Below are 7,685 nucleotides of genomic sequence, written 5' to 3'. Positions count from 1 at the left end.
AAATCCTATAATGTCTATTTGGATTGTCATATTATGCTTCAAAATGAATGAGCATTGTAATGATGCGTATTTTTGCTCTTGTGTACTGCTTTGGGTACATATATGTGGGGAAGTGGTGTACAAATTGAAATAATAAAGTAAAGCATTTATTTCATATTTGTTTATATTTATCTTTGTAGACAATCTCTCTCTGTGTGTCTAGCACATCTCATCCCCAAAGACTTGCAAATTCAACAGACAATTGTCTAACTGAACTGCTAAAGAATCATTCCGGTTTATCAGTCTTTACTATACATAATATGATCCAATATTTATCTACATCTTAGGTAGTTTAGGGGGCATCCTAAGCTATTAATCAGAGCAGCATGCATTGAAACTTCAGCAGCAAAAATATCAACTGCCATAAGAACAGTGGCTAACCCAGGGGTCTACCTAAGCCTGGCAGGAAGTCATACCCAAGTATGAAATACATGCACAAAACACCTTTCATGAAAGACACATGCGACGAGTGACACTGCTAAGTAAATGCTAGTGGCAACGAAGGTAGGATTGGGCCTCAGTGAACATTTATATTGTGGGGAGGTATTTGTACACAAGTGCAATATCCCTAGGTGGTGCTATTACAGGTGTATTTTGTGAATTGAGGAGGGATCAGTAAACTCAACCAAACCCAAAGCATTAAAGGTAAGGTTAAAGGTGCGTATAGCTTCCCTGACAGGGGAACAGGGGACATTTGTCTGGGGACAGGGGACATCTGACGGGAATAGGGCATGTCCTATTCACTGCCTATCATCTGCCTTAAAATTCATATGTGGGACAGAAATCATATGTAATACAGTATTGTAGAATTATTATTTTTGCTCAACTATTTGTGTGTGTGTGTGTGTGTGTGTGTGCGGAAAGCCTGCATGCCTTTGGAACACGGTCCTTGCCTTTCAAACATGTCAGGGAAGTTTTGTTGAAGGTCCATCTACGAATGCAATAAAGCCACCACTAGCATCGTCAACATCCTGAAATCAGCAGAAGAAAACTAAATCTGGATTTGTGCTCAGGTCCTGTTTGCAGGCTTCCGATAGGCATCTGCTTGGTCACTGTTGTTAAGTATAGTAATTTAATTCACTGAAATTGTAAAATACTTGCATGCGTTACTATGTGTTTAAATTTGATTGGCTGGTAACTGAATTCTAGAGCGTTCTCTAGTGGTTCTAATGTGATTGGCTAATGTTGGTCACATGGGAGGTGAAGGAGAGACTCCATTTTATGCAAAGCAAGATGATGGCTGTGTTTCAGGATCCACTGTGAACACTGCTAAGTTGAATCGAGTGTTGGAGTGCTTCTTCTCTGCTTGGAAGAACGAGAGCAAAGCTGCAGAAGAAGGTAAATGTGGACATCTCTCAAAGGAGCTGTAAGGCATGGCTTAACTGAGATGCAGAAGGCTAAGTACCTAGTTCTGGGAGGAGGAGAAAATACAGTTGTTTGTAAGTTAGAAGAAGAGACTATAAGCCCATGCTTGGAGAAGAATGTGACTGTAAATATTATCTATAGCCATAAGTTTCTGCAAGTACAGTGATACCTCGGGTTAAGTACTTAATTCGTTCTGGAGGTCTGTTCTTAACCTGAAACTGTTCTTAACCTGAAGCACCACTTTAGCTAATGGGGCCTCCCGCTGTCGCTGCACGATTACTGTTCTCACCCTGAAGCAAAGTTCTTAACCAGAGGTACTATTTCTGGGATAGCTGAGTCTGTAACCTGAAGCATATGTAACCTGAAGCATATGTAACCTGAGGTACCACTGTAAAGTTTTTGAACATTAAAGGATGGACATTGGTTTAATTTCCAAAGAAGAGTGTCAGTCATATATATGGTTTGAGCTTCCTAGCTGCTTTTTCGCTATTCTTACTTCAACAACTGTGACGAAAGGATGCTAAACTAGATAGGCCATTTGGTCTGATCCAAAAGGCTCTTCTTGTGGTCAGTTCCCAGCAAACCTTCACTCAGCAAGGCCTGTCCTTTTATGGAGTTGTTTCACAGTTTCCTCAAAATGCAGAGCTGAACGTCCCCACAGGCCATTCCGTTTGGCCAATATTTTGAGCTGCCTTTTTATTTCAAGTGTATTGAAAGCGTAGCTTTTATCGCAGTTGACCTTATTGCTAATGGCACCTGTCAGGTTCCTACAGAGACTGGAATGAGTCCCGTCTCCGAGTTTGTTTTCATAGCTCTAAAAACAGAGACAGGGATTCACCAGGAGGTCGTTACATAATATTCTGCCATTTGTTGCGGATCCTTTCCCCCTTTGTGAACAAAGAGGCTATTTTCAGTCGTTTCACACAAGGGTGCTGAAGTCATGTCTAGATTGGCACAATATGGGGCTAATTCATGCTATATCAATATATATATTGGGTAACTCACAGACAAAGCACACGGCATAACGGTAGTCACATTATGTTATTTTTATTGTGTCTATGGGCCACCTTTCTCTTCCAAGGAGCTCAAAGTGGCGCATATGGTTCTCCTCTTCCTCATTTTCTCAATCAATGGAGGAGGACTCCGTTGTCTCTCAAGACAGACAGACACCGACAACATTCTCCTCCACAAGATCTCATGCTCACTATCCTGTGACTGTAAGGCTATTTCATGAACATCTGTTCTTCAGATCAGCATTTGAGTACCCAATAATAACAGTTCAGATGCAACAGTATCTGACGGTTGTTCCCAATAATTGGCTATAGACATGAAGTAACAGTATATGACAGTACAGTGGCCACTGGTGCCCATTGAGACTGGTAGGGCGGAAGGAATGGAGCTTAACAGTAGGTGGCGCTAGAGCCAATGACAGGCGGAGACTACTTGTTCCATCCTCCTCCCTGATGAGTTCTACAAGGGCAACACTAAGACTAAAAGGAGAAAGCTGACAAGTGGTGCTGCCGGCCCCTGGACTGGTTGTAAATAAGCAGGCAGGCAGGTGGCGCCTGTTAAAGAGCAGACCAAGTTTGGTGAGGCAGTCCCCATTTTCCCTAATAGATGAGCCTCCATGGTGGCGGTATCTGCTGCAAGACTTCTAATAAATTTCATCTGTGCTTCAGTAACTCATTTAAGCTTCAATCATAGTCACACTTATCTGGGACCTTCTGAGATCAGGCATCTATCTACAAGGTGTGACTGGAAAGTTCGGTGAATGGTCACAGAAATCGGTCAGTGAGAACTATTTGAACATGCATACCTTACAGACCTCCAAAGTAGGCCCCCTCTGATACAATTCACAGTTGACAATGTTTGTAGAACTCTTGGAAACTTCTGGAGAAGTCCTCTTCTCGTACTGCTTTCAGTTCCCTCATTGCAGCAGCTTGGACGTGTGAAATGTTGTAAAATCTGTGCCCTTTCAGTGCAGATTTCAGTTTTGGAAAAAGAAACAGATCTGGTGGGGCCAGATTGGGAGAATATGGAGGGTGGGACAACTCAGTAACCTCAGTAACAATTTCACGCAGGATATGCAATTCTTCTGCCATCATTCGGATGGACAAACGCTCATCCCGCATCCATAATTCACGAACTCTGTTGACATTTGCCACTGTTCTGCTCGTCAACGGTCTGCCAGATTGAGGGTCATCTTCAGTGGTTTGCCGCCCTTCACGGAAATGCTTAAACTACTCATACACTATCTTTTGAGTTACAGCTTCATCACCATACACAATTGCGAGCATTTCGTGGGTTTCTGATGCTGATTGTATGTTCGAATATTTCTTGCTGTCTGATTTCTGTTTCCATTTACAGAACTTTCTGGTCACACCTTGTATATAGGGTTGTGCTCTAGACCAATAAAAGCCATCAGTTTTAAACACTGTGGCTAAATCTCCACAAATTCTAATATCTAAAGTTGATGTCAAAATCCAGATTTCAAAACTTACGAAATTGTGAACCTTTGCAAAATGTAACGGCTGCCTTGAATGAGCAATTGCATACAGAACAGTTATGCTAGCATCTTGCTGCTGCACGTTCAGGGCTCTGAACCTCAGCAAAGAAGAGTGTCTCATCCCTACGGAGAATTTAGCAGTGCATGCAATCTATTATGCATTTCACGGGTTCCCTATTAAGAGATTAGGGGAAATATATCTCAAAACTGTGAAATGAGAGCCTAATGATTTGTCAACGTCTGATGGCACCTTTCCACGGAGCTGGCAGGGCATTTTGCTGGAACCTCCTGTCACACTTACATGTTCAAAAGTAACTATTGGCAACCAGCTCCAGACTTGGGAGGCTGCTTCCAAACTCTGTAGGAAAAATCTCCCTAAGGCCACTTCATTTAAAATGAGCCTAAGCCTTTCTAAAGCATATAATTATGTTTCATCCTTGCGGTCTTATCTTGCATTAGCTTTAATTGCCCTTGAAACTTGGCAACATCTTCCTATCCATTTAAAGAAATTAAACACTTCAGGGTTTTGTTTTTATAGAACTTTTGATATTAAAGTGCCTTGGTTCACCCTCCTCCTCCTTGTGATCCTCTTATGTTTTTTCTCCCTGCCCTTCCCAGAAAACACACATACAAAGACAGAATTAAACAGAGACAGAATTAACTTGGAGTAACCAGCAAGCCAGAATTCATTTAGGTGAATTTAGGAGGGGTCTGGTTAATTTATAAAACGGAAAGTGCTAAAATTTGGGTTATAGCCAACTAAGGCCCCACCTGAACTATAAATTTAAAGCATTATTATACTACATTAAATAGCCATGGCTTCCCCAAAGGATCTTGGGAACTATAGTTTGTTAAGGGTGCTGAGAGTTGTTAGGCGATCCCTATTCACCTCACAGAGCAACAATTTCCACCTTTTACTTGTGTAGGTGTAGTCATAGTTGTTATTCTTTATTCATCTTGCCAGTCACATGTTATCTGCAGTTCTTGTTGATGGATTAACACTTTTATTACTCCTATGTTTTATTCTGTGATATGAATTTTAAACGTTTAAGTTGTTCTGTGCTTTAATATTTTGTAAGTCAGGTTGAGAGGTTTTGTAAACTGTGATGAACTATTGATAACAGCAGTGCTTTTTTTCTAAAAAAAATATGTTTAGAGGTACTCTAATTTTCCTACTCATATTGAAATAATGCCCCTCAATGAGGCCAAACTTAGATTCACAAAATGTTTAGGGGTATGCGTCCCCCTTCGTCGTCCCCCCCCTGAAAAAAGCACTAGATAATAGTAATAATAATACATCTCACCCTGCAAAAAAAATGAGAGGTCCCATCAATATTGGCATTCTGCCAGCTCTTGAAGACACACCTGTTTAGACCAGCTTTCCCCTGATCTCCAGACTTGAACCTTCTGTTTTAATTGCTGTTTTTGCTTGTCATGTTGATTTTCTCCATATGCCTGTTTTGCTGCACATTTTAACTGTGTGCATTTTAATGTGTTGGTGGATTTGTTTTATTGCGGCTAAATTTTTCATCAATGACAAACCTAGTCATGCATCTTAAAAAGCAGAGACATCACCTTGCCAAAAAAGGTCCGTATAGTTAAAGCTATGGTTTTCCCAGTAGTGATGTATGGAAGTGAGAGCTGGACCATAAAGAAGGCTGGTCGCCGAAGAATTGATGCTTTTGAATTCTGGTGCTGGAGGAGACTCTTGAGAGTCCCATGGACTGCAAGAAGATGAAACCTCTCCATTCTGAAGGAAAGACCCTGGTGTTGGGAAAGATTGAGGGCACAAGGAGAAGGGGACGACAGAGGACGAGATGGTGGGACAGTGTTCTCGAAGCTACCAGCATGAATTTGACCAAGCTGCGGGAGGCGGTGGAAGACAGGAGGGCCTGGCATGCTCTGGTCCATGGGGTCACGAAAAGTCAGACACGACTAAACTACTAAACAACAACAACATATTTTTCATAGTCTGTTTTGTACCTATTTAGATGCCATTTTGGCAGTCATGGTGTATGTAAATTATTATTAGTAATAGTAGTAATTTATACTCTTTATTGTTAAGCATTTTTCACCTCTAAGGTCCAGCAGGTATTTGGGGATAGCACAGGGCTTCCGCTGCTGCTACTTACCATGCTCCATTGCAATGGAACATCCTTAGAAGCATTATGGGTACAAATAGGTGTGTGTTGGCTGAGGTGACCCTCAGGGGGTTGGGCTAAATGACACTCAAGAGTCTCTTTTGATCTCTGCAGTTCTATTATATTGATACGCAAATGCTGCACTAATGATGCTTTTCTGCTGTGGGGATGCTCTGCGTCCCCTTTTCCTTTTTTTTTATTTTGTTGCATTTACTTTTTTTTTTTTTTGCAAGCAGGTCTGGTTTCTTCAAAGAAACAATGGACCTACTTTTCAATAACCCTACAAACAAGCAAACAAAAGAAATTAAAGAAGCAGGTCAAAATGTCAAAATAATCCCTCTTGACCTCCTTTAGCCCCCTGGTTTTGACCCCTGTTTTATAATACCTGTGTTTTCACTGTCTTTCATGTTCATTTAAAAAAAAAAAGTTTTAGAATTATCATTCCATTATTGTAGTTAAAAGCTTAGATTTAAAAGCAACAATCAGCTTTAATGTATAAAGAGCAAGTTTCTACCCCCATACATTTTATGAAATGCTCATGAAAACTTGTAGGCAGCCCCTGATGAAATGTCAGAAGCCAGAAAGAGGGTGGTTTCAATATCATGTGTAGCTCCTTGTCCCCAACCCCCCCAGGATAAACTATGCAAAACAACAACAACAAAAAACTATACTATTTGCATAATTTGGCTGGGCGCAGAGTTGTGTGGGTGGTGGATGGGTGGGTTTCAAAGAAGAAGAAGCTTGGAATAAGCTCAACCACTATTTTGTAACCTCATTGTGAAATTCCTGGTTTGATGCCAACACTGCGATGGATACTGTACAGAAGGGACATGGAGGCTGGCTAGGAGGCTTAAAATCTGAGCACAAGTTCATTTCATAAATCACAATAACTCCCAGAAACCAAGCGCTAGGTGGAAGTGTCTCTAACCCATATTTGCCTTTTAGCTTTTGAGTTCCTGCTCTTCTCTGCTGTTCTCATGTTATGTGGCTTTTGTTTGCTTCATCCCACAGGCAAACTGATTTAAGCCACAATCCTATCCCTGCTCACCCAGGAGTAAGCCTCGTTGGACTTCCTTCAGAGTAGACATGCATAAGGTTTCCCTGAAATAGCTGGGCAGACCAGTCCCTAGACTGTGATTCTGCCTCCCCACACCCCGCCCCTGGGCCTATGAAGACGGCATGCCACTTCAGCAGATAAATGATGTGTGCTTATCACGACGTTCAATAAAACACGAGATCATGAGCTGTGACAGCAGGATTAGATTGAGGGTGGAAACTTGGAGTTCATGGAGCGAATACTGTTAACGTATTGTGTGTGCATGCACTTAAAAAAATAATAATCTAAAAGCTTGTTTTTCAACCGTGGGGTACACTTAATCCAACTTGAAGCCTTGTATATTATGTACATTGTGAAGTTAGGTTTTGTTGCTTCCATGCAAAAGCTTTCTCTGTCGGGTGGGTGGGGAGAATTCCTTATTGCACAAACAAATGCCTTTTTGATATGCAACAGATTGGATGGTTTTGTTGCAAAGTCCAAAAGTACTTTCCTTGGATGGGGAAGAGCCCCACCCCCCTATCCAATAACTCCAAATGGTCAGGGTCAAAAAGTAAAATTTCTGACACCCGCAAAGTTT

At 41.4% G+C, this 7,685-nt stretch overlaps 1 long non-coding RNA gene across 1 annotated transcript; it reads left to right on the top strand.

Annotated features, from left to right (window-relative positions):
* Positions 1-1,217: 1,217 nt before the first annotated feature.
* On the top strand, positions 1,218-7,294 carry LOC309534871. The gene is made up of 2 exons (XR_014220909.1): positions 1,218-1,377; positions 7,063-7,294. It is a non-coding gene; the product is annotated as an uncharacterized lncRNA (long non-coding RNA).
* Positions 7,295-7,685: the final 391 nt, after the last annotated feature.

Source organism: Podarcis vaucheri, assembly GCF_965113315.1.
Source record: "Podarcis vaucheri genome assembly, chromosome: 6".
Classification (NCBI taxonomy): Eukaryota; Metazoa; Chordata; class Lepidosauria; order Squamata; family Lacertidae; genus Podarcis; species Podarcis vaucheri.
The sequence above is the reverse complement of the archived record's forward strand: the minus strand, read 5'-3'. Positions and strand labels throughout refer to the sequence as shown.